At 34.0% G+C, this 26,670-nt stretch overlaps 1 protein-coding gene across 17 annotated transcripts in view; it reads right to left on the bottom strand.

Annotated features, from left to right (window-relative positions):
- LOC111512968 (uncharacterized) overlaps positions 1-26,670 on the bottom strand; it is a 207,321-nt gene that overhangs the window by 157,434 nt on the left and 23,217 nt on the right. For 2 of the 17 annotated variants that reach the window (XR_012467684.1, XR_012467696.1), the window contains exon 3: positions 3,555-3,987. The exons of 14 other annotated variants lie outside the window; for them this stretch is intronic. The gene's annotated coding sequence lies outside the window, so the exon portion shown is untranslated. Of the gene's footprint in view, positions 1-3,554; positions 3,988-12,081; positions 12,334-26,670 lie in introns of those variants that run through there. One more of the 17 variants, XR_012467695.1, reaches the window with a different exon arrangement.

Below are 26,670 nucleotides of genomic sequence, written 5' to 3'. Positions count from 1 at the left end.
AACATCTATGCCGTCACAGATCTCAAGCCAGCTAGTACTAGCTTATTCAGAAAAAATTCCTTTAGCAGAAAATAAAAAAAAAGACAAAAGATTTAATTCAGAGAAGAAGTATCCCTCAGTATTACTATGATTCTTTTTACAAAAATATTTTGGATCTGTAAGTCGTTGGTATGTTTTCACTCCTCAAGAGAATTTATATTCAATGAGATTTTTGTAAACTTACTTTCAACCTTAGTTCATTGTTCATTCTAGTTATTAATAATTTGAAGTTGAGTTGGTTCTCATTTTTGTAAATTTCTTGGATTTGCTACCTCGATAGAGGACGAAAAACAATTAAGGTTGTTTTTTCACTTTCGTTTGTTCAAATATTCCTAAATAACTCATGTGAGATGAGAGTTAAGTCTGAGAAACGTCAAAAATAACGTTATTTTTCACTAAGACTTTTGACCGTGATAAAGAACTGTTGGCGACTAGTTCCTACTTATGCTTAAAGTGTGCTCATACCTAGTTCTATTTGAATTTATCTGTGATTTTTGAGATCAGATTATAAATCTGGGATAGTCTTGCCTCTACTAATGTTAAAAAAGGTAATTAAGAATTGTGATTTACTTATTAAATACAAGAAGGTATAATTTCCGTTATTAAACAAGAGTTTTTTTACGTTTGCAATTTTTCTTCTTTTTTCCCCAATTTTTCACTTTTTTTTATTGTAAAGCAAGATCGAATCTACAATAAGGTATCAACTCAAAATAAAACGCAGTACTCACTGCAGCTTGTGGTTGTTGTTGTTGTCATGAAGAGAGTGACATGTCAAAATATTTCCATCAATACCGTAACAACTCAAAATATTGAAGCGTCCAATGCATGGATTAATCATGAAAATCGTTATAACTTGGAAAATTAGCTAATTTTCACGATTACGGAATATCAAATAGGGAAGGATACCAAACAAAATCTGAAATTCGATTTTGAAGGACTATCTCACATTTTGTCAAGACTTTCAAACCCAGAATAATGATTATCAGCGGCGGAAACAGTTTTTCGCGTTTCCTGAAAAAAAGAGGATTTTCGAGTTGTGACACTATTGAAGCAAGGGTGCGATATAAACATAAAATATCAAAAATAATTTTGTGAATGAAAACATCAAAAGCTAATCTTAGCCCTGATTGGTTATTGTCGTTTTCATGGTTTTGGTTTGTATTTAACACGGTTGAAAATGCAGGTAAATTACATAATAATAAGTAGTAAAAGATCATTCGATCAATATGTTTGATTGTAAAATATACATTTTCAATCTTCCAAACTATTTGAGAAGCATGAATCTATCACCTTCTGAAAGAAATGCATTAGAATGGAGATTAATTAGAGATAACTAAATACAATCCAGATTAACTGTAATTTGAGGTTCAAGAGATGATGAAAATCAACTCTGCATCAACATTCAAGAAAGAAAACACCTTCAACCAAAATTCTGGGAATATGAACAAGTCTTGCACGCAAAACTTTTTGTGAATCAAAACAACAAAACATACAGCAAGAAAATAATTCAACGAATTATTGAAATCCCAGTTCAACAAATAAATTGAAGCTCCGGCTTTCATATATTATGGTCTCCCTTGCGGTAGATTTTCATAAAAAAAATTGTACAATGTCGGAAACTTCATTTTTTTATGGACAAAACACAAGCACTACTGGAAAATCCTTAAAGGGCTCTAACAGCGGTGCCTGTGCGAAAGTAGTTATTGACCAAAATTCAAGTTCAAGATTTTCCTGAAAGAGAATAAGAAATAACAATAAAACAATATTCCTGTAACAATAAAACAAATATTCCTGTTTCCTGGAACACACCTGTAGGAAAGTATTTTTCTTTAATGTTGAGCTGGTAAAATAAAAATCAGAACACTTCCCAGCTATTAACTTTGTGAAAATGTGAACATGAAATATCAAAAATAATCAATGTCGGGGAATTCAACTACATGTAATTCATTTTTGAAAATTTTCTATAATGAAGAGGTAATAAAAATCAACCCTGCATAAACATTCAAGAAGGAACCATTTGCCAAAATTGTTCGAGTAAAAGGCTTTCTTGAAAGAAAATAAAAAACAACAAAAACAATATTCCTGTAACAATAAAATAAATATTCATGTTTATTTGAATACACCTATAAGAAAGTATTTTCCTCCAATGTTGGGCTAGTAAAATGAAAAGCAAAACACTTCCCAGCTCTATTACCTTTGTAAATACATGAACATAAAATATCAAAAATAATTTTGTTAATGAAAACATCAAAGGCTAATCTTCGCCCTGGTTGATTTTTGTCGTTTTCATGGTTTTGATTTTTATTTAACATGGTTGAAAATTCAGGTAAAGTACATAATAAATAGCAAAAAATCATTTAACCAATATTATTTTATTGTAAAAAAAATATACATGTTTCATGTCTTCCAAATTATTTCAAAAGGATGAATTCTTCACCTTCCAAAAGAAATGCTTTAGAATGGAGATTAATTAGAGATTACTGAATATAATCCAAATTAACTGTAATTTGAGATAATGAAAATCAACTCTGCATCAACATTCAGGAAAGAAAGCACCTTTAACCAAATATGAACAAGTCATTCAAGCAAAACTTTTTGTGAATCAAAACAACAGAACATACAGCAAAAAAATATAATGAAAGAATTTCATCCATCAGATTTTTTTCTATATCCGAACTATTTCGAAGATCACACCAAAGAGGAGCAATAATAAATCGATTTGAAAACTTCCAATACCTTGATACTTTCCCTGACACAGAGCAACATATTTGACGAGGTGAGTAAGCTTGAGATTCACATCCAGTCCTAATTACATAGTAAATATTGGAGTAGATACTGAAGTAACGAATTATTGAAATCCCAGTTCAACAAATAAATTGAAGCTTCGGCTTTCATATATTATGGTCTCCCTTGCGGTAGGTTTTTATTAAAAAAAATTGTACAATGTTTAAATCTGTTTTAAATCTGTTTTTCCGTTAATCAGCTGTCGCTCCCATACGAACGACAACTCTCAGAAGTTGAGAAACTTGTGCGAGCTAAGGACTAACGAGGTCTTACCTTTTAACGTGTGATTCCTAACACGGTCGGAAACTACATTTTTTTATGGACAAAAGACAAGCACTACAGGAAAATCCTTAAGGCGCTCTAACAGCGGTGCCTGTGTGAAAGTAGTGATTCACATTGGATTTGAATCGCTAGAGATTAAATCCATTTGGAGAAACGTTCTCAGAAAGTTTATTCCATGTAAACGCAGTTCTCCAAATCAAAAAGTTTTTGAACAGTAAAGTTCGAGACGTACCGAGTTTAACCACAAAACGATGAGCAGCCATATGTAACTAATTTTCCAAAATTTGCTATTAAGGGATACTGAAAATCAACTCGGCATAAACAATTCAAGAAAGAAAGCACCATTGACAAAAATTGTTAAAGATTTTCCTGAAAGAGAATAAAAAATAACTATAAAACAATATTCCTGTAACAATAAAACAAATATTCCAGTAACAATAAAACAAATATTCCTGTTTCCTGGAATACACCTGTAAGAAAGTATTTTTCTTCAATGTTGGGCTGGTAAAATGAAAATAAAAACACTTCCCAGCTATATTTTACCTTTGTGAAAATGTGAACATGAAATATCGAAAATAATTTTGTGAGTTAAAACATCAAAAGCTAATGTTAGCCATGATTGGTTTTTGTCGTTTTTATGGTTATGGTTTAAAATACATGTGAATTACATAATATCAACTAATGAAAGATCATTCAACCAACATTATTCGATCGTAAATTGAGAAGAGTGCTTGTAAAAATGAATTACAACACCGCCAACAACACTACTAGTCCACAATATTTCACAAACTTCGTTGTATTTCTTTTCAGTTTCCCAGGTTAACTCTTGCACTTGAGATGGCTTTTGTTGCGTTTCAGCTGTCTTTATCATAGAGCAGGACTCTGAAAAAAATATAAGACCTTAGAATCATACATTTCAGTCATCAATACAGTTAAACTGAAACTACATACTACTATTATTTTCACTACTATGTTCTAATTTTTTTTGTGGAATGAATACATTATTATTTATTATTATTTTGATGCATCGCATATCTCAAATAAGTATCTGTTAAAAAATATGTTTTTTCATTAACCAGCTGTCGCCCTTCTACGAACGACAACTCGCGAAAGTCAAAACTTGTGCAAGCTAAGGACTGACGAGGTCTTACCTTTCAACGTGTGATTTCTAACACAGGAAAATAGGAAAATAGGAAAATAGATTTACTCAATTTATCAAAATGAATGCCGATATCAATCTTGAAAATGGTGTATGAATAACGTTTGTTCAAAAGTAACTGACAATTGATATTGTATATAATTGCAACATACAGAGAGAAATCTCAATTAAAGCTACTCAAGGATAAGCCAACAACATTGAATACCTCGCCTTTATCAAAGCCCCTAGGCTGAAGTCGGTACTGACGAGACACCGATGTTGCCACAAGCTCCGGGGGATATTGAATCCTTTGTGGGGAACGAGAAGTGCCGAATTTATTAAAACTATTTGTTTCCGACCATCAGGCTCATACAAGATAATGAGCCTGCTGTAGTCATTTTAAGCATCTGAGCAAGACGATATTTGTCGTGGTTATCAGCTCCTAGCGAGATGAATATCGTCCGAAAAAAGGAGGAAAAACTAAAATATAGATATTTTCTCTTCGGATTCCGCTGACTCTATCCAGACCACTCTGTCAAGATATTTTTTCTGATTATTAGAGTCGTTAGTGGACATCTTTTTCTTCCTTTGTCCAGATGAATGTATTGTTTCAGTATTTCCTCCCCGTAGAGGCGTCTAATAAATTTTCTGATTGATTCGGCCGTTACTTGATGAAGATTCATAGTAATTTCGAAAACTACACCTCACGATTTGATCTCCACAAACTTTATTTGACAAAGTATATAATCACAACATATTTCGCTAGCACAGTAGCTTTTTCAAGTTTATGAATACTTCAAATTATTTTTACATTAATATTCATATACTACAGGTAACCATAATTGAGACTACCTCCAAAAAATTACCTGAACCTCTACCTGTCTAATAAACTGGTTAAGGCTTTCGCGGCCGAGATTTTCAGTGTTATCATCTCCATTCAGGTGTGAAGACCAGTTTCATTTTGTATTATAATTTGTTTTTTAGAGACTTTGTCATTTCGATCTAATTCAGATTGGATTCAAATAGCAAATGCGCGAGAGAACATTAATATTACAAGATCATTTCCTAATACTTATTACAAACATGGCACCATCAAAATATCGTAAAACATAGAATATGTAAAATAGCTGACAAAAATCAAGATGTTTTACAATTATTGCAATAAGTAGAACTCACATTAAATAAAATAATCCAGTGATATTTGTCAAAATAGGGCAAGTATCCTGGAATTGAAGATAAGTCAGCTATAAACTTGTATAAACCTTTATTGTGACACACATGATAAAAATGGCTGACCAGCAACAAGCTGGTAAAGAGCTCTGTGATAAAAGAGCAAACAGTAAGACTTTTGTATGTTGTAAATCCAAACTAGTTGGTGTTACAGTTTGTATAAAATGCGGGAATGCATTTCACAAAAATTGTGTAGAAAGAAAACAATACCATACATTAGATGAAACAAGAATAGTGTGCTGCAGTGAGACACAATCAAAAAACATCCTAGGATATGTGACAGCAGGGCAATAAGGTCAATCACAAGGTACAAACGGTGATAGCAACATCAATAACTTATTAATGGAAATTGATTTGTTGAGGAAACTCATTGTCGAAAAATGCGAAATTCTTCTGGAAAATAAAATGTTATTGATGAAAAAGTGATGTTCTTAACAAAGGCCAGCAAAAACTCAACGACAGATGAAAACACAAATAACAAAAAATAGATCTCTTGCTAACAAAAACGAAATATCACAACTGGAATACCCAAATACTACAAAAACAAGTGACTCATATGGGGATCAACCTAAAATCATAAATATCATAAATAAACAAAGAGCTGGATACATAGAAAGTGAAATTGAACCTCAAACCGCTTCCGACAACAAGGATAGCAGTGAAAAACCTGAAGACATTTTCATCTTTCCTAAAAACAATAGAAAAACACGCAAAAACACAAAAAATAGAAATATTGGCTCTGCTGATGAAAATGACGAAGAGTTCACTGGAAAAAAACCAAAAGTCTGGATATATTTATACAGAGTCAAGAGAAATGTGAAGGACGTCAATAAAAAAAATTATAGAGAAAAAACGTAACGATGAAACAGTTATAGTGAAGGAATTTGCAACTGATGAGCAACGTCTTAAATGTTTCATGGTAGACACCGATTTCATACACAAGGAAACCTTATACGATACCTCCTTTAGGCCAAAGGGAGTTGGATTCAAAAGATTCGACTTCAAGCGGTAGAATAACTACAATAGAACAAGTGAAGAAAACTATTTTTGAGCATAAGTCATTCCAATATAGAGACAAGTGAGGCACTGGAACCGGAACATGTACATTTATGTTTTATCATAACTTCCAAAGTATCAGAAACAAACAAACCCTAATAGAAGTAGAACTTGAGCATTACTCATATCCACCGTTCATTGCGGTAGCTAAAACTTGGCTATTAGAAAATGAAATAGGTAGCTTTCCATTTGAAAATTATTATTTGGTGAGTAGTTTTTGTCGTAACACATATCGAGGACGGGGCACTGCATTATGTGCAAAGAAAGGTTATGAAGCAACTTCCATCACTCTAGATCATATATGTACTGAAAAAGACTTTGAGGTCTTTGGTGGAGGCTTCAAAGCCCACAAAATATTTTCCATTTATAGATCACTTACCGGTAATTTCCAAAATTTCTTATATAAACTTGAGATGCTTTTAAATGAAATATTCACAGTTAGTTTACAAATAAGGTTGAGCGGATACTTCAACATTGACTTCAGTACCCCATCTATAGAGGCCGATAGTATTTTGAATATCACTGAACAGTTTGGACTAAAATCGATAGTAAATGACTATACAAGAATAACTTCATACTCGAGAACCAAAATTGATAATGTTTTTACAAATGTACAGGCGATCTCTTCAGTAGTAGACACACTCATTTCTGATCACAGACTTATTATTACCTCCGTTAATAAATCACTGTTGAACCTCGCTCCGACAGAAAAATATTTTAGGGTACAAAAGAATATTTTTCAAAAATAATAAGCAGCACATGGCAGAATTACTCGATTCTGAATAGTGGCATCTCACTTCAATGTGGCATTTCCCTTGGAACACTTCCAAAACAAAAGTAAAGCTAGCAGCACCTGGGTCTCGGAGGGAATAAAAGCCTCTAAGTTCATTGTTGAAGGATCTATATATTCTTCAAAAATACCACCCTGATCTAAAACCATAAAGCCCCCCCTTAATCCCCACTATTGGCAAATGACCGCAATATGCTACAATGTGTCAACCCAATAGAGCCACTAAGTTCAGCAGAGATACCAAACGTGACTTTTATACGATCATTCGTTCACGTGCTTCCATGGTTATACATCTAATATAATTTTGAGGTTAGTATGCCATTCAAATATAATATGCTTATATGTGCGATATTTTTTTTAATCTGCATGTCATTGGTATACTTGATTGTTATTTTTTCATAGTATATATATTAGCTTAGGTTTATTGAAACGTAAATAATTCTAATGTCCAAAAAACATTGGCCACTGACAGTGTTGCTAATAAGGCCCGGGTGGGCCTTATTAAGAACACAGATGGGCCTTGTTAGGACCACTACATTAATTCGTTTTGTAAGTTGGTAAACTTTGTTTCAGAGAGATTATTGAAAAGTTTAAGATGCCCACAGATTTATGGACTTAAGAACAAATGGCTTTGGCCTTGCAAGCAGTCAAAAATGGGATGTCAGTAAGAACAGCCGCCAAATAATTCAATATTGCCTGTCGAACACTAAGAAATCATTTGCTTAGTGGAAAAACGGAAAAGAAACTTGGCCGTCCTTTATGTTTAACACTTGAACAAGAATCTGAGTTGTGTGAAAGAATATTTAGGCTAGCTGATGTTGGAATGCCCTTAACATCTACAGTGATAAGGCGTTCTGTCCATATGCTGAGAATGAGTCAATTGTCAGTTGTGGAAATGCTATAGGACAAATGATTCCAGCTATGATATTGTTCAAAGGAAAAAGAAAGAAGGAAAAGAATGAATGGCACGACAATCTACCTGCTGGGACAGTTATTGAGATGACAGAGAAAGGAAGTATGACTACCCCAACTTTTATTAAGTGGGTACATCATTTTGCTAAGTACAAACCAGAAGGAAGAGTACTGCTAATTTTTGGTGGAGCATCATATCATTTGGATGCAGGTATTGTCGATGCAGCCGAGTCCCACGAAATTTCGCTCTTCTGCCTGCCAAGTAATTGCACACATGAATTACAACCTATGGATAAGGCGGTGTTTAAAGCTTTCCAAAACCAGACTATCCTGGAGGTGCAAACTGACCAGGAAAGTCATAGTCAAACGGAGGGAAACACCAGCCCCGCCGAAAGTATAACTGCAGGATTGACGGAAGTCGAACTGCAGAAGAAAAGGCCATCAGGGGCGCAAAGACGGAAACTGATGAAAGCACGAAAAATAGCTGCGGGTACATGGATTGAAAAACTATGTAACACAAAAGACCGCAGAAAAACGGAAAAAACAAAAGTCACTTCTGTGGAAAGGGCCAAAAAGAGACTTAGAGAGGATGTAAAAACTCCCCCACAGAAGATACTGAAAAAACCCAGGGCTTCCAAAGAAACTGGGACCTATAGCGAGGCTGCTAGGGGACTGAGGGTGGCTGTCACCGACACGCGACACCCTGAGGTCACCCTGATCCAGGAGGGACTTGTCCGCGAATTGGACAATACTCCCTTTGGTAGCCTCGAAAATCTGCAATTCAAAAAGACTTCATTCGGCGCAGGGGTCCTATGGATAACCTGCGCGAATGAAGGGACAAAAGAATGGCTCAGAGGAAGCATTGGAAACTTGGGAAATCTTTGGGAGGGGGCGGACTTGACTGTGGTCGAGGCCAACGAACTCCCTAAGAGACCAAGGATCCTAGCCTTCATTCCGGGACAAAAAGACGAGGAGGCTACAGTTAGGACACGCCTCAGCAAGCAGAATCCTGCCCTGGGAGTGGAAAACTGGATCCTCCTAAGCAGAAAAGTGGAAGAAGAAGGACAAATCCTGGCCTACTCCACGAATGAAAGTTCCTTCAGGACCTTGGAGGGGAACATATTTAAAGCCTATTACAAGCTGGGCATGGTCACCTTCAAGGTCCTGAAGGGTGATGTTCAGAGTGATACAAATAAACCTGCAACACAGTAAGGAGGCCTCGGCTGTCCTTACCAAAGTGATGGGGGGATTTGATATTGCTCTCATACAAGAGCCCTGGGTGTACAGGGGGAAAATAATGGGATTGGGGGGCATAAGAGGGGAGTTAATTTATAACAGAACCTCAGAGACCCCAAGAACATGCATAATCATCCGTAAAGAAATAAATATACTGCCGCCGAGTAATTTGTGTTCCAGAGACTTGACGGCAGTCAAAATAAAGACGGCTGGCGGGGGCGGACCTGAAGAAATCGTCATTGGATCAGCATACCTCCCTTACGACAGTCTATCCCCTCTGTTATGGAACCTTGTGATGGACGAGCTGATAGGTCTCCTGGACCGTAATGGGTACAAAGCACTGGGCTATGCAGACGACTTAGTCATCCTAGTCCAGGGCAAATACAATAATGTAGTGAAGGGATGCATGCAGCAGGCCCTGAACATCATAACAAGATGGACCGAAGAGGAAGGGCTTAACATAAGCCCATCCAAATCGACCATAGTAGCATTCACCAAGAGGATTAAAACGGAGGGTCTCGGACCTCTAAAACTACGAGGTGAAGAAATACAAGTGTCGGGGGAGGTTAAATATCTGGGTGTAATCCTAGACTCCAAACTGACCTGGAACCAACACTTGGATAGGATAAAGAGGAAAGCGGAGGTATCACTGATGCTCGCCAGGCGCACCTATGGGAAAACATGGGGACTAAAACCAGACATGGTATATTGGCTATACACGATGGTGGTTAAACATATGATAACATACGCATCTCTGGTCTGGTGGCCAAAGGTGAAGCAGGCGACCGCCATCAACAAACTAGGCAAGGTGCAAAGACTTGCATGTTTGGGAATGACGGGAGCAATGAGAACTACCCCAACAGCTGCATTGGAGACACTCCTGAATCTACCTCCTTTACACTTTGTGATAATGGGGGAGACCAGGATGGGCCAATTCAGATTGGAAAACTCACCGAACTACAGAAGAGCGGACCGAACAGAAATTTCGGAACAAGTGGAGGAGCACATATTGAATATGTGCACGGACCACATGACACCGAAGTACACCATTAACACAAACTTCACGGCCAAAATCATAAGCCGTGAAGAGTGGAAGACCATTAATCATCCCGAAAACATGTTTGGAGAAAACACCTGGTATACAGATGGATCGAAGATCAAACATGGAACGGGAGCTGGAATATACCGAGCGGATAGAAATCTAAACTACAGCTATCCGCTAGGACTATACACATCCGTATTTCAAGCGGAAGTGTATGCTATCTTGCAGTGTGCAAGGCTTATTAAATTGAGACCTCAAAGAAATGAGCGGATCAATATTTTTACATACAGCAAGAGCGCACTAGGGGCTCTGACAAACCCGAAGGTGACATCAAAACTGGTCTGGGAATGCCATGAAGAACTGAATGAACTTGCAAACAGGAACAAATTAATTTTCTACTGGGTGCCAGGGCATTAAGGAATCACAGGTAATGAAAAAGCTGATGAATGCGCTAGACACAGATCATCAACTTCATATATAGGTCCTGAACCAGCTCTGGGGATATCAAAATCACTGGTACGAAACCAGATTAGGATATGGACCAATAAGAAGCACACAGAGTACTGGACAAAAGTATCTGGCAACAAACACAGTAGAACCTTCATTGGGGAAGCGTCCGAGAAAAGAACCGAAGAACTACTTCAATATAGTAGGGACCGGCTCAGAATAATTACAGGGCTACTGACCGGTCATTGCCCGCTCAGAGAACACCTGAATAAAATGGGGCTGTACAATGGAGACCTCAGCTGCAGATTATGCAACGAAGGGATAGAAACAGCTCTCCCATCTTATGCGAATGTGAGGCACTGAATCACAGGAGGCAGGCAATATATGGACGTATGAAATTACGTCCAGAAGAATATGACGAACATCCAACACGGAACCTGTACAAACTAGTACAGGGAACGAGACTGATGGAATGGGTGTCATGAGAAGATGGGAGAACAAATGCAATAAGCCCAAGAGGCTGCAGTGTTTCCTGGAGACTTGGATTAAATGGACAAGTCAGACAGCTCCCAAGGCTCCCAAGGTTAATAAAAAAAAACCTCATAAGTGGGGTATGAAAATGTTTGCTCGTGCAGGTTCCAGTGGTATGATCTATTATTTTGAAATATATGTTGGAAAAAGAACAGTAAAGGAAGAGTCACAGCTTGGGATAAGTAGTGACATTGTCATGAGATTGTGTGATAGTTTACCCAAAGCAAGAAATCACAGAATATATTGTAACAATTGGTTTTCATCCCCAGAACTTTTTTCCAAGCTGAAAGAATTGGGAAAACTTGCTGCTGGAACTGTTAGGAGTAACAGGTTGCCTAACTGCCAGCTGAAGGGAGACAAAACACTGAAACAGGAAAGAAGAGGTTCTTTTGATTTCTGCTGTGAAGTTGGGAGAAATATAGTTGCGGTGAAATAGTTCGATAATAAATTTGTCCATCTCATTTCATCTTATAAAGGAGTTCATCCCGTTGGTGCCGTACAACGGTGGAGTGTTGCCGAAAAAACGCCACATTGAAGTCCAACACCCTGAAATTGTGAAGCATTATAACTTCTTCATGGGGGGGGTTGACTTACATGATATGTTGGTATCTCTTTACAGAATGAATTTTTCCGTCAAGAGATTCTATTTACGAATCTTCTTCAACATCATTGACATGTGTGTGGTGAATGCTTGACTACTGTATCGCCGTCACAAGAACCAAAAAAAATGAAAAGTATGATCCACTGATTGCATTCAGATCCGACATTGCACATGGGTTCTTGAAGGCAGGTAAAGAAATCAATCGAAATCATCAGCATCTTCTTCACCAAGAGCAACACTCCCTCCTACAAAAAGTGTCAAAGTTGTTGCCCCGATAGATGACGTTCGATATGATCTAATTGGACATTGACCAATACATATTGAACCGAAGCAAAGGTGCAGGCTTTGTATCAGGGCATATTCAAGAGTGAAGTGCGAAAAATGTGGAGTGGTATTACGCCTTACAAAAGATAAAAACTGTTTCAAGGAATATCACTTCAAATAAGTTGAAAGTTTTATATATTTCCTAAACTGATAATTCATAAATAATAAATGAAAAACTGAACTTGTTTTTCAATTTCATTTATGTAATAATTCAAATTCACATACATGCATTATGCCCAATGATGCCATATGGCATCATCAGGGTTTTACCTCAATTTTTTTTTATTTTGGCATTTGACCGTGTAGAGTACAAAATTTTAATGCACAAGTTAAAACCATTTAGACTTTCTGACCAAAGTCTATCGTGGTTTGAGAGTTTCTCAATTGACCGTACTCAGCAAGTCAAGCTAGGGTATACTACATCTCATATAATTCAAGTTCAATCAGAGATACCACAAGGATCTCACTGTGCATCTCTCATGTTCAACATGTTTGTTAATGATATAGCCGAATGTTTTGAGAACACAGACTTTTTAATGTTCGTAGATGACTTGAAGCTCTTCAGACCAATAAGATCATTAAAGAATGCTAAATTAATTTAACAAGATGTGAACAACTTGGTTAGATGGTGTAACAAAACAATTTGCATACAGTGTATCCACAAGGTATGGAATAAATTCAATATTTCCAAAACCAAAGATCATTTTACAAAAACCTGAAACACGTCGATTTTTAATTTTAATATTCAATATTTTACAACAAAATTTCATTATACAGGGTGAAACATATTAATGTGATGACGTCATCGGTAATTTTTTTGAATGCAACACCCTGTATTTGGTGTTAGTTTTAGATAATCCGTAACGAACTGATTCCGAAAAGGTATGATACTTGGGGTCTAACGGACAGAATTTGAAAGATGTGCGGTTAGAAAATAAATTTTATTGATATCTAATAAAAGTAGATATTAATTAATTATTTTATATTTTTTTCTAGTGAATAATTTAATAATGGGAAAGTAATCCAGTAATAAATACATGACATTTCAACTGTTCGAACTGTAGTCCTTGCTGTAGTTGACAGTAACCGTGCTAACAAGTATTTCTTATTAATTTCAAAAAAGTAGGCTGCTATTTTTTTTTGTTATTGTGAAATGTCATTATTTCGATTGACGTTCAGTAACTGTTAAATAGGACAGTAGTTGTGGTATTAATTCATGAATTTTTTGTAGTATTGCTTCGAATTAATTTGAAATAGTAATGAATTTAAGTGTAAAGCAAAGAATGGGGAATGTTCCTCCTGACGAAAATCAAGTAGTTTTCATAAAAGAGCTCTAAAACAACACAATTTAAACTTATCATTTCAACCTTTCCCTTTAAAAAATTATTTAAATACTTAAAAAAGAGGAATGAAATAATGCATTCAACATTTAAAGGGATTCGTTTCTATTTCACCATTTGGCAACATCGGTTATAGCTAATAAAGGACAATGAATCTGTTACCTGTATGAGACAAACAAAGATGTCATATTTCAGAGGCGTGCTGTTCTATTAACTTATGTTCCGAGTTCCGAGACGTTCTGCGACATATGAAATTTTGTGTACCTAACCTATCTTGCTCTATATAAATAAATAACAAAACAACTATTGTTTATGTGGCTTGTGGAGGTAGTATTGAACTATTATTTATATTTTGCCCTAATTGTTGATTTATAAAGATAATTTTCCTTTTTTAAAGTAGAATATCTAGGTACATATAAATTATTTCAACTTGATATGGGCGCTGTTGCCAATATGTGAATTAGAAACAAATCCCATTAAAAATTAAAACCCAACATTTGAAACATCAATTTGAATACTTTTCGAAGTGAATTTGAAAAACTCATGAATTAAACTCAATTTTATTTTGTTCAAACTTGCATTTGCTGTAATAAACCAAATTGAGGAACATTCCCTATTGAAATACTTATGATGATTGGCTATGGAAACAGATCACGAACTCGGAAGTCTGTTAATGAAAAATATCCAGAAAGGCACATAACGCAGTCAGCAGAAAAGAAATTTCGAGAAACTGGTACAGTTGAAAATGCACACAAATCAGGTCGTCCTTCTGTAAACGATTATACAAAACTAGAGGTTCTACTTGCTTTTGAAGAAGATGTGCATACTTCTATTCCTAAGGTTAGTCGTGATTTCGATGTCAATAAAACAACTGTACACAAAGTATTAAAATTTGAAAAATGGCATCCTTTTAAAATCGAACTTCTACAGGAATTAAACCAGGATGATCCAGAAAGAAGAATAAAATTTTGTGAAGCCATGATGGATAACTGTCACCGAGACCGTCTCCTCGTAAAAAATATAATTTTTTTTGATGAAGCCACTTTTACATTAAATGGTGGGGTCAACCATCAGAATTGTAGGTACCGGGCCAAGGAAAACCCCCACTTGATGCGTGAGCATTATTCACAATACCCGCAAAAGGTAAATGTATGGGCTGGCATTGTAAGAAACAGGATCATCGGACCAACATACCTTCAGTTTTCAAGGGGATATCTTGTACCTACTTCAATTAATATATTCCCCAGTAGAAGCCCAGTGACGAGCTCTCCGAAAAATCTGCTGTGTGAAACAAAAAGTAAAAATCGCCGTGTGTATTACGTGTGGAAATGTTTATCATAGAAGTTGCCTAGAACGTGTGAAAAACTATGAGATAATCGATGAAACACGGATTATATGCTGTCAAGGTGATGTAAATAATCAAATGGGTGGTACTCCCTCTGTACTAAAATCCAGTAAGTCATCTGAGTCAGAATATTTTAAAGTTATCAATGAAGAAATTATCAAACATTTCAAAAGAGAAATTGATTTATTACAATCCATAATTTTTGAGAAAGACGAAAAATATGCAATTTTGTTAGAAAATAAACATCTGTTGAATGAAAAAGTCAAGGCACTAACAGACAAAAACTTAATCCTGCAAAAACCAAATATAAACAATCCACAAACACTCAAAGATAAGGCGATCCCACAAAAAATTATTTCACCTGAGCAGACTAATAGGAATAATAATAATACAAATAATACACAAGGAAGTAAAGCTCCACAGAATAAAACTCGCCTGTAAAAATCTGGTGAAAAGAAGATATGTGATGTCAACATGATAGAGCAAGGAGAATGTAGTAATTCTAGCTCAAAGATTGTTAACGAAAATGATGTTCGGTTGGCTGTGACTCAAGCAGAACATAGATTGAAACTGAAGGAATATATTGATTTGGAAAATGATGATAACTCTGCAGCTCCACCCAAAAATAAAGGTTGGAATGAAGTAGTGAAGAAAAGACGTAAGCGAGCCTGTATAATAGGGAAAAATCAAGAAACTGTCAAAGGAGTCCCTAAGTATGTCAGTCTTCATGTTTGTAGATTGGATCCACAAACATCATCTGAGGACTTAACAAGATCATTAGTGAAACATTTTCCAGAAGTGAAATGCGAGGAACTGAAATCAAGATTCCCAACTCTTTATTCATCCTTCAAAGTCACAATCCATGAGAACAACTTTAAAACATCTATGAATCCTGAAGTTTGGCCGTTTGGTGCATGTATTAGCCGTTTTTTATGGAAACGCCAGGTGAATGCAGCAATGACATAAATTTTAATCCAAATTTTATTTTACTCAACGTAAATACATTGAATAATGACAAAATCAATTCATTATATAGTGATATAATCTGTAACTTCAAAAGTTTGTATTTTTTGTGCTTGGTTGAAATCGGAATTGAATCAGACCATCTGCACTCGTTGCATATTGAGGGTTACCGGGTAGTAAGCTCCTATTGTAGATCAACTTTGAAATGTGGAGGGGTTAGTATATGGGCCCGTAATGATTTACAGATGAATTTCATAGATTTATCCAAATTTTGCATTGAACAGCACTTTGAAATATGCGCTGCATCTTTTAAAACGACCAAATGTAAAACCATTGTTTTAAATTGTTACAGATCCCCGTGTGGATCTGTCAATATGTTTCTTGATAAGATAACAGAAGTTCTTGATTTTTTATACAAACCTAACATTAATATCATCCTTTGTGGGGATTTTAATTTTAACTTGTATCATAATATTAATTTTAAATTATTATGTACTCTCTTATCATCATACAATCTAATTCCAGTTGTGGGATGGCCTACTCGAGTGGCAGATACCTCTTCTACTATACTTGACCAAATTTTCTTAAATTTTCGCAATAATGGCTCATGCGGTGTCTTCGATAATGAAATTTCTGATCATAGAACAGTATTCTTAGAGTTAGATGAATTCAATGAACATACCTCCTTTTCCCCAAAAACTGAATTCAAAAGAAGTTTCAGTGAATATAATATTAATAACTTTGAGAACTCATTGTTGTCTGAAAATTGGGAGTACATTTATAACATTTCAGAGATTAATGAAGCCTTCAATTCTTTTTTTGAGATTATAAAACATAACTTCTCCATACATTTTCCTGAAAAACGTTTTTATTATAAAGTTGTTGAGAAAAAATGGGTTGATACCGAAGTAAAACATTCAAGTCAAGCTTTGAAAAATCTTTTTGCCTTGAAGGCTGCTTTTCCCTCTTTTGCACCTATTTATAGGAAAGCTAAAAGAACACATTACAGTTTAATGAAAGAAAAGAAGAAAAAATATTATCAAGGTGTTATATTCAATTCTCCAAACACAATGCGTGCCTCATGGAATGTTGTGTCTAATCTCACAAATAAAAACTGCAAAAGAAAGAATATTTCTCTTAAAGTTGATGATTCTATGGTAGAAGATCAACATACTGCAGCATCTGAACTCAACAAATTTTTTATAGAGGCCCCCCTCAGTTTGGTCAATCAAATATCAGTTAATAAAGCTCCACATACAAATTTCAAGGAAAACTTTTTTAATGTGTTCACAATGTTCTTGAAACCATTTACTGAAACTGAACTATTATCCTTATTAGGGAATAAATTAAAAAATAAGAAATCCTCTGGAGCAGATGATATTCCCATGTACATTTGGAAAAGAATTCTTCCAACGATAATAAAACCATTAACATATCTGATTAATCTGTCATTTGTAAAAGGTGTCTTTCCGCAAGAAATGAAAATCGGAAAACTAACTCCCATTTTCAAGAAAAACAACCCGAACTTAATGGAAAATTATCGTCCAGTAACAGTACCATATGGACTATCAAAGATATTCGAATATGCATTTTTGGATCGACTTACTTCATTTTTGAATCTTCACAAAATATTAACAAACACGCAGCATGGCTTTCGTGCCTTTCAGTGTAGAGCCTTTCAGTGTAGATATGGGAGTACCTCAAGGGTCCATTCTGGGCCCAATCCTTTTTATTCTATATGTAAACAATATAGACTCTGTTGTTTCTGAAGTTCATTATACAGCTTATGCCGACGACATTTCTATGATCATCTCGGCATCAGATGATGAAATATTGAAAGACAAATGTGCTTCTGCAGTTGAACATATATCAGAATTTTTCAATTATCATGATTTATGATGATAAAACAAATATTATTCGTTTTCATAATAGACAAAATAGGATGGAAGACTTCAGTTTCAGTGCTGATAATGTGACATACTCAAAATCGAATAAAAGTGTTAAATTCCTGGGTATTCTTCTTGATGAAAACTTGAACTGGAATGCTCATTGCCAGCATCTAATTTCTAAGCTTAATTCAATGAAATTTTTATTTATGAATCTGCGGACAGTTTTAACTACCACTCAACTAATGAGCATTTATTATGCTCAAGTTGATTCAAGACTGAGGTATGGTGTCTGCTTCTGGGGTGGGTCATCCATGACTCATGACGTATTCATTGCTCAAAAACGCATTATACGGTGTATAGCGAATGTCTCAAGGAGAGAATCTTGCAGACAAATTTTCAAAAATTATCATATCATAACACTCACATCTGTTTATATATTTGAAATATGCAGCTACATATTCAAAAACAAAACACATTTCAAAATGAATAAAAATGTTCATCACTATGACACTAGAACAAAAAATAGATTTCATGTGCCATATGCAAGACTAAGAATAACTTCATTTGCACCAGAATACATTGGAATAAAAATATTCAACAAACTGCCCGATCATTTAAGGGAAGAACATAATTATGTGATGTTTAAGAGAAATTTAAAGAGTTTTCTAATTGAACAATGTTTTTATTCTTTGAATGAATTTTTCAGATTAGATAAGTAGGGTATTATTTTAGTTTTAAGGTGTTGTTTCAACTTGTATGTTTCTTATACTATGTTTTTATCTTTATTTTTATTTCTTTTATTGACTATTCCTATACAATGTATATTGTCTACACGGAAATAAAGTATTATTATTATTATTATTAATTAATCCTGGAAGTTTTGATGAAAGATTATGGTTTCAACGGGATGGTGCGCCTCCACATTATGCTGCAGATGTTCGAAGGTATCTCGACCAAATGTTTACGAACCGATGGATTGGTAGACGTGGACATATTGAATGACCAGCGAGGTCGCCAGACTTAAATCATTAAATGTGGGGTCATCTGAAGAATGTTGTTATAAAACGAAACCAGCAAATATTCAAGAATTTAAAGAGAGAAGTCGAACAGAAATAAACAATATTTCTCAAGAAACCATAAACAAGGTTCAACAAGAATTTATTCAACGTATAGGTTACTGTCAAATACAGCAAGGACTACAGTTCGAACATTTAAAATAAAGTCATGTATTTATTACTGGATTACTTTCCCATTGTTAAATTAATCATTAGGTTTTTGTAAAACGACCTTTGGTTTTGGAAATATCGAATTTATTCCATACTTTGTTGACACACTGTATATATGAACATTGATAAATCTAGTTATATTAGTTTTACAAATCAATCAACTAATTTCACACTTCATATTCTATCAAGAAAAACCAATTAACATATTGTGACTTCAGTTAAGGACCTAAGTGTCATTATTGATGAGCAGTAACGTTTTGCAGAACATTTAAATTATATTGCAGACACTATTAGGTTTCATTTTACGAAGTAATCACCTATCTGTTAGACCCATAAGAACAATTTACTTTGGATAAATAATCTCTCGGTTAAAATATAGTCACCAGTTTATGGGAATCACTGCACCACATTAGAAAGGGTTCAGAATAAATTCTCAAGATTTTGTGCATATAAAATGAACATATAAAGAACCATAATTATAACATTGTTTGCAAATGCTCTCAACCTCAGTTAACTGAGAAAGAGAACAGAAAATTCTCATTATAATATTTATATACAAATTATTTGATGGTCTTTTTATATGAACTGAACTACTAGATAAAATCCAACTACATGTGCCTACTAGAGTTCTCAAGAATTGTGATCTCTTTCACATTCCTTTCTATACCACAAACTATGGCATACATTCTCCTATCGATCACACACTAAAAAGAATGATAGAAAATTGGAGGTTACTGGTATTACGTCATCCACGTTAAATAGTAGTCTGTGTTCAGAATTATAGCATTTACTTGAGTACAGCAATTAATTGTTCTTGTACTTAACAATATTTACTTTATATGTTGATCAACTGTATTTGTATTATTACTTCCCTCTATGTATATATATATATATATATATATATATATATATATATATATATATATATATATATATATATATATATATATGTGTGTGTGTGTGTATATATATGTATATACATATATATATATATATATATATTTGTTCATTGCATATTGGTCAGCCCGGTATATGAACGGGGCGTTGGTCCACCCAGCACTTCCCGAATATATTTAGGTATATACTTTTCGGAATACTTTCAGTGATATGATTTTATTAATAGGCCCATCAGAGGGGTAGATTTTTTTTGAAAATAAAAATTTTACATATCCTTTAAACCTTTGTCAGCCCCATGCTGTTGGTCAGCCCATAGTTATACAAATCGCTCTATGAAGAGCATCTTGGTCAGCCCGACAATGCTGCCACATCGAAGGGCTGACCAGGAACGCGATCCATTTCAGTGTATCATTGGATTTCATCGTAAGGGTATCAAGTGTTTTTAGTTTTTCAAAGGTAAACTATGTGTTAGTTTACCGCAAAAAATATATTAGGAAAAGAAAAAGATGCCGTTACTATTGACTATTTATATTTCATATAGTTTCTGTATTATGTATGATTGGTTACTTGTTTATTTTGTGGTGATTCATGATCACTTTAATGAAATGAATAAAAACACTCATGTCTAAGTACCACTAGTTGATTTTATTTATAAGACCAGTTTCGGGTTTGACCCCGCATTATCAAGTATTTTTTCAATACTTCAAATCAAATCAAAAATCTTTATTTCCGTAGACCTAGGGACGGCATGGAAAAAGTCACATAACTCAGTACAATTACAATGAGGTCACAATCATAAAACAACATAATTATATGATATATTATATAACATTCAGACCATAAAAGGGGTACAAAAATTGAAATTTGAAATTCCAAATCAGACTGAAAAAATTCATCAAGCGAATAAAATACCTTTTCACATAATACTTTCCGAACGTTTTGTTTAAAGAGCTTCACACTAGTTATTTTTTAATGGATATTGGGAGCTTGTTGTACAGTTTTTTTTGACATGATATGAGGTCCATTAGTCACCTTGGCTAACTTATGACTAGGAATTAAAATGTTATAGTTTTTTCTCAGGGTGAAGCCCGAAAGAAGACATGTATCAAATCTGTTCTGAAACTTGGAGCAATTTTATTTAACGTAGATTACGCAATTAAAAATATACATGCAAGTTACAGTTAATATATTCAACTTTGCAAATAGTGGTTAACAGGAATCGAGTGTTTTTTTTAAAACAAATTGTTCTAATAATCTTCTTCTGGAAAATTAATAAGTCACTGATTCTATTGCAGTTGCCAAAACAAATAATACAGTAATTGAGGGCAGAGTAAATATATGCATAATAGTAACTTTTAAGATTTTCAATAGACACAAAATTACGCAGATTCAATATAACGAAACAATGTGTCGCTAATTTCTTCAGTATGAAATCAACATGATGATTCCAATTGAGTTGGGAATCAATAGAAACTCCTAAAAAATTTTTATAGTTTACCTGTTCAATACTTTTAATCTCAGACCTAACCAATACACTACAATCAGTTTCCTGAATTGTAAAGAAAATGGTGTTGGTTTTAAGATTATTTAGAATCAAGCCATTCTTAGAACAATAATTTTGCATGTTGGATACAGCATCATTTGCTCTTACTGACAATGTTTCACATTCCGAGCCACTGACAGTAAAAGATGTGTGATCAGCAAATTGTATAGAGCACTGTGGATGATTAATTTTTGAAAGGTCATTAACAAATAAAATAAATAGTGTAGGCCCCAAAACACTACCTTGGGGCACACCTGTAACAACGTTTCGAGATTCAGAGAAAAATGACCCAGTCTGAAGCTTAACTTTAACAACCTGTGTACGACCAGTTGAATAGGTTTCAATCCATTTCAGACTTGGACCACGAACGCCCATGTCGAACAGTTTATCAAGAAGAAGACCATGATGACTGGTATCAAACGCTCGTGTCAAGTCGAAAAGAACACTAAGTGATTTTTCATCATGATTATGTAGAGAAGGGATGGCGTCCTGGGTTGACAAGCCCACTTGAAACCCATATTGGTTGTCAGATATGATATTGTATTTATTTAAAAAGGACACAAGTTTTGATACGATTCTTCAAATATTTTCGAAAATGGAGATAGTAAAGCAATACCTCTGTAGTTCGACATTACATGCTTATCGCTTTTTTTATAGACTGGGACGACCATTGCTTGCTTAAGCCGGGAAGGAAAAATACCTTCAGAGAAAGATAAATTGATTAGATAAATCAGAGGTTCCATTATTTTCAAAGCAGCCTTCAATAAAACATTGCCTGCAAATTCATCAACCCCACTGGAATTTTTCGAACATGCAAATTTTATTATTTCCACGAGTTCAGTTTCATCTATTGGATAGAGGAAAAGACTCTCAGTTTTTACACAACGATTTTCAATGCCACCAGGTGCAGTATTTTTTACTAATGACTCCACTGAATCGACAAAATAACTACTCAATGCTTGAGATATACCGGGACCATCGTCAACAAGTACACCATCGCCAATGTCTTAGATGAATCGTTTATAATAGTATTTTTCCTGATGATAGACCAGGCAGCTTCAGATTTATGTTTAGCCTTGAGGAATTGATTATTAAAGTATTGACTTTTTGAGAGCACAATTTTTTGTCTATTATTTTTTAAGAGTTGCTTATATTGACCCAATAAATGTACATTGGTTTGGCTCTTGTCCAAATTATAAATATCTCTGAGTAATATACCTTCTTCAACGATATCCTTAGTAATCCATGGTTTGTGTCTACTTGAATTTTGATTTTGTTCCATTTTTTGAAACTGTTTAGGAAAGGATATATCAAAAGCTTGAAGAAAAACATCAGGAAAATGGGAAAATTTAGTATCGAAGTCAAATTCAGTGAAGTATAGAAAATTCCACTTTTCATCCGATAATAAATTTATGAAATGGAGGATATTATGATCATCAAAATTTTTCTTAAAAAAATAATGGTATATATCAGCGGCGACGAAATTTATAGGTAAGGTAATACTTGATAATGGGGCCAAACCCGAAAACGGTCATATAAATAAAATCAAATATAGGTAATTAGACAAAAGTGTTTTTATTCATTTCATTGAAGTTTCAGTATTCCTAAGAAATCTGCAATTGTTTAATTGTTTGACACGCGTTAACTATTTTGGCGCGAAACTCTTTGAGAACCGTTACGATCTTTGCAATGGTCCTAATGCTATTTAGTTTTTCGGCTTGCCAATATTTTGGTATACTTAGAGAATAATTAGAGAATATATGGGTATATGACGATTACAAATAAATATCATAGAATCTACTTAATTTTAAGTAATTCACTGTTTTCCAATTCCTAACTCAAAAGAAATATTATTTTCCTGTGTTTTCATTTTTATTTCGAATGGATGTTTCAAATTTGGTATATCGATTTGATGTGAATGTGTGTAGAAAGTAGCAAGTATTAGAATAAATATGATACTTCACGGAAGCTCATCAAATTTTTTTTATTCAAATAGACGTTACAGTTTGTTCAGGACTGTTGTATTAAATATTCATTATGCATGTATTTCTTCAAGCATTACGATATCCATTAATCACTAGTGAATAATGAAATCATTACAGAAAAACAAGTAGGCAAGTTCGTTGAATATGTCAATTCCATCCACCCGTCAATGAAATTTACCACTGAGAGGAAGGTTAATAATTCATTGAATTACCTTGACTCAACCATTACAAAAAATAACAATGAACATGAATTTGCAATTTTCCACAAACCATCTTACACGGACATTATCATACATAATTCCTCTACACACTCTTACCAGCATAAAGTTGCTGCATTCAATAATATTCTTCATAGACTATTGAATAATTTCCAGAGAGAGCTGAGTTTGATCAAACAAATCAAACAAAAACTACAAAAGCAAGCCATGGACCACATCTACCCAAATTCAAGATGCGATAACGTCAGTTATAAGACATTGTCATTTTTGGCTGAACCAACCAATAATATTTTTTTGAAGAAAGTAAACTGTAAATAGTGTAAGTGCATTTATTAAAAACAATAAAGACAAAACTTCGGTATCGGATAGATCAGGAGTATATCAGCTGACTGGCTCTTGCCCAAAACTGTATAATGGCCAAACAGGGAGATTATTTTCCAAAGATCAATTTCACATTTGCAAACTACCTTTTAGCAGAAGTACATGAGTTCAGTCATGAATATGACATGTTACATTTAGAAGAGAAGAGTTTGAAATTCAATCTTCTAGAATGTCAAGCAATCAATAGATTCAAGAATTCGGGTAACTAACTAAATGATCAATTAGAATTGAATAACCGTTACTGAATATTTTTCAAATGTGGGGACTGGGACATAAGCTCACGTCATTTAATCCATTACAAACTCAGGTACTTGAAATGTAGGTACTTTAAATTTTAAAATTAGGTATACCAAGCATTAAATTTGTAAAATATAGTAGATGAAGATACGCCCGAAGAAGCCATTGTATGGCGAAACACGTGTCGCGTTTTTATAAAACTATTTAGTCGAACATTTTTGGCTGTGAGTTTCAGAAAGTATTTTGAAGTGTTTTGTGTGAGAAACTTTGCCAAAAATCCGACAGATATAATTCAACGCGACGAAAGTTGTTTTCTGTTAGAAACTTGACAATAGAAATAATTGTTGTATACATTTTTGTGAGAGATTGTATCAATTAATCTAAAAAGTCGTTCACTTATACTTCAAGGTCCTTCTTCACAGTAAATTAGAAATCAACCCTGAAAAATCATCGTTGAATTCCTGATAAAATCACTTATCCAATAGATGGCATATATGGGGTTATTTTGTTTGATATTTTGAAGGGGAGTGTGTACGCATCTTAGCGATACCTTATATTATTTTACAAAAATTAGGTGTTTCGGGAAATTTACATTACTGTCTTATTTATGGAGATATTGAACGTGGCTCCTTTCAAAAACATTTCCCTATATGCAATCAATTATTTATATTTCGAGCTGTTTTGGAATCATCCGTATCTTTGAGTATATATAGGTTGGAAATGAGTCAAATCACTTTTCAGTATCGTCCTTCCATTTTTTATTTTTATCATTCATTTTTGGATCCATTTTCAACCCGTTTGATATCTTGATAGAGTTTTTCAACACACTGATCTCATTTCAGATCATCAGACACGCACAGTTTTGAAAACAATAAAACCTTCTCAAAAACAAACTTGGTCTAAGGAACAAAACGAAATATAGTCAAAAAGTTTTTCGCTCAGAAAAAAAAAATGCTAGAATTGAATTGAGTTATTGTTTGTATCTAAAATATAAGGAAAAGAAATATTCATCATTATTAAAAAAAAGAAACTGGGCTGCAATCAAAGAATACGTTTACAGTTGTTATAGAAAGAAGGAATAATATTAATTTGATATTTTGATATTTTTTCACCCATGTTTTTTTTCACCCATGTTTCACCCATTTCATTAGAAATTATGTTATTTTTTCATACTACGTGTTTATTAGTTTATCGAACAATTTTTGTCAGTAGTTCTCAAATTGAAGAATAATACTCCATTCAAATAAATGTTTATTCAACCTGATCAAATTTTTTCTCTGCTGAAATATTCCAAGTCTTTTTTATTTTGATTGAAATGTCTGCTGCAGGTTATAATCGATAATGATATGACGTATTCATCGTCATGAACAGTCAACTTAATAAAAAAACATTGGTTTAATCTCCACTTCATTAAGTTCAACCTGAACAACATCATACGTCTAAAAACTGAAAGGGAGTTTTCGAAAAAACTATTGCTAAGAAAAATAGAATTGAAACTTATTACTAATATCTGTTTCACAAAAAATATATCTTACCTTATGTTAGTCACTCAGAATTTCGTTTCGTCATAGAAAACATACTTAGTGCGATTTTTACCTAATTTTTCAACTAAATTATATATCGGAAATCCGTAGTGCTGCTGCGGATTTTTATATAGAATTTATTGAAATTGTAGACATTCTGGATAGTCACTATTCATTTTTCAATAAATTCATTACCAGATCATCACATTTTAGATTTTTCGTTTGTGAAAAAAATGTCATTTCTCATCTACTCATTTCTACTCAGTCACACTTCGATTATTTTTGTGCAGTCAGGTTTTCAAATCTACAATTTCAAAGTCAAATCCGAAGTTTCCTGCTTAATGTCTAAAATTGATTTACACAACGCGATTTCTGTTGAGGCGTCCATGCCAAATAATTAGAATTTGAAAATCTACATTTGAAAATACAAACAGGAAACGGTTTAAAATATGTCTGACGCACCCCTACGAACGACAACCCTCAGAAGTAGAAACTTGTACTAGCTATAGATTAACGAGGTCTCACATTTCAACATGTGATTATGAACACTATATTGATATTTTCAACTTATAACATATTAAAATTTTTGTATCTAAGAAAGCGCAGAAGTTAAAATTGCTTCGACAAGCTAAATGGAATAACGCACTGTTAGTAATTATATTATTATTATCCTAACTAGAACGGAAACAGTACATTTCCGTACTCGACACC

This window comes from Leptinotarsa decemlineata, unplaced genomic scaffold (genome assembly GCF_025532065.1).
Source record: "Leptinotarsa decemlineata unplaced genomic scaffold, Ldec_3_MD MMD2_tig00026347_RagTag_RagTag, whole genome shotgun sequence".
In the NCBI taxonomy this organism is placed as follows: Eukaryota; Metazoa; Arthropoda; class Insecta; order Coleoptera; family Chrysomelidae; genus Leptinotarsa; species Leptinotarsa decemlineata.
The sequence above is the reverse complement of the archived record's forward strand: the minus strand, read 5'-3'. Positions and strand labels throughout refer to the sequence as shown.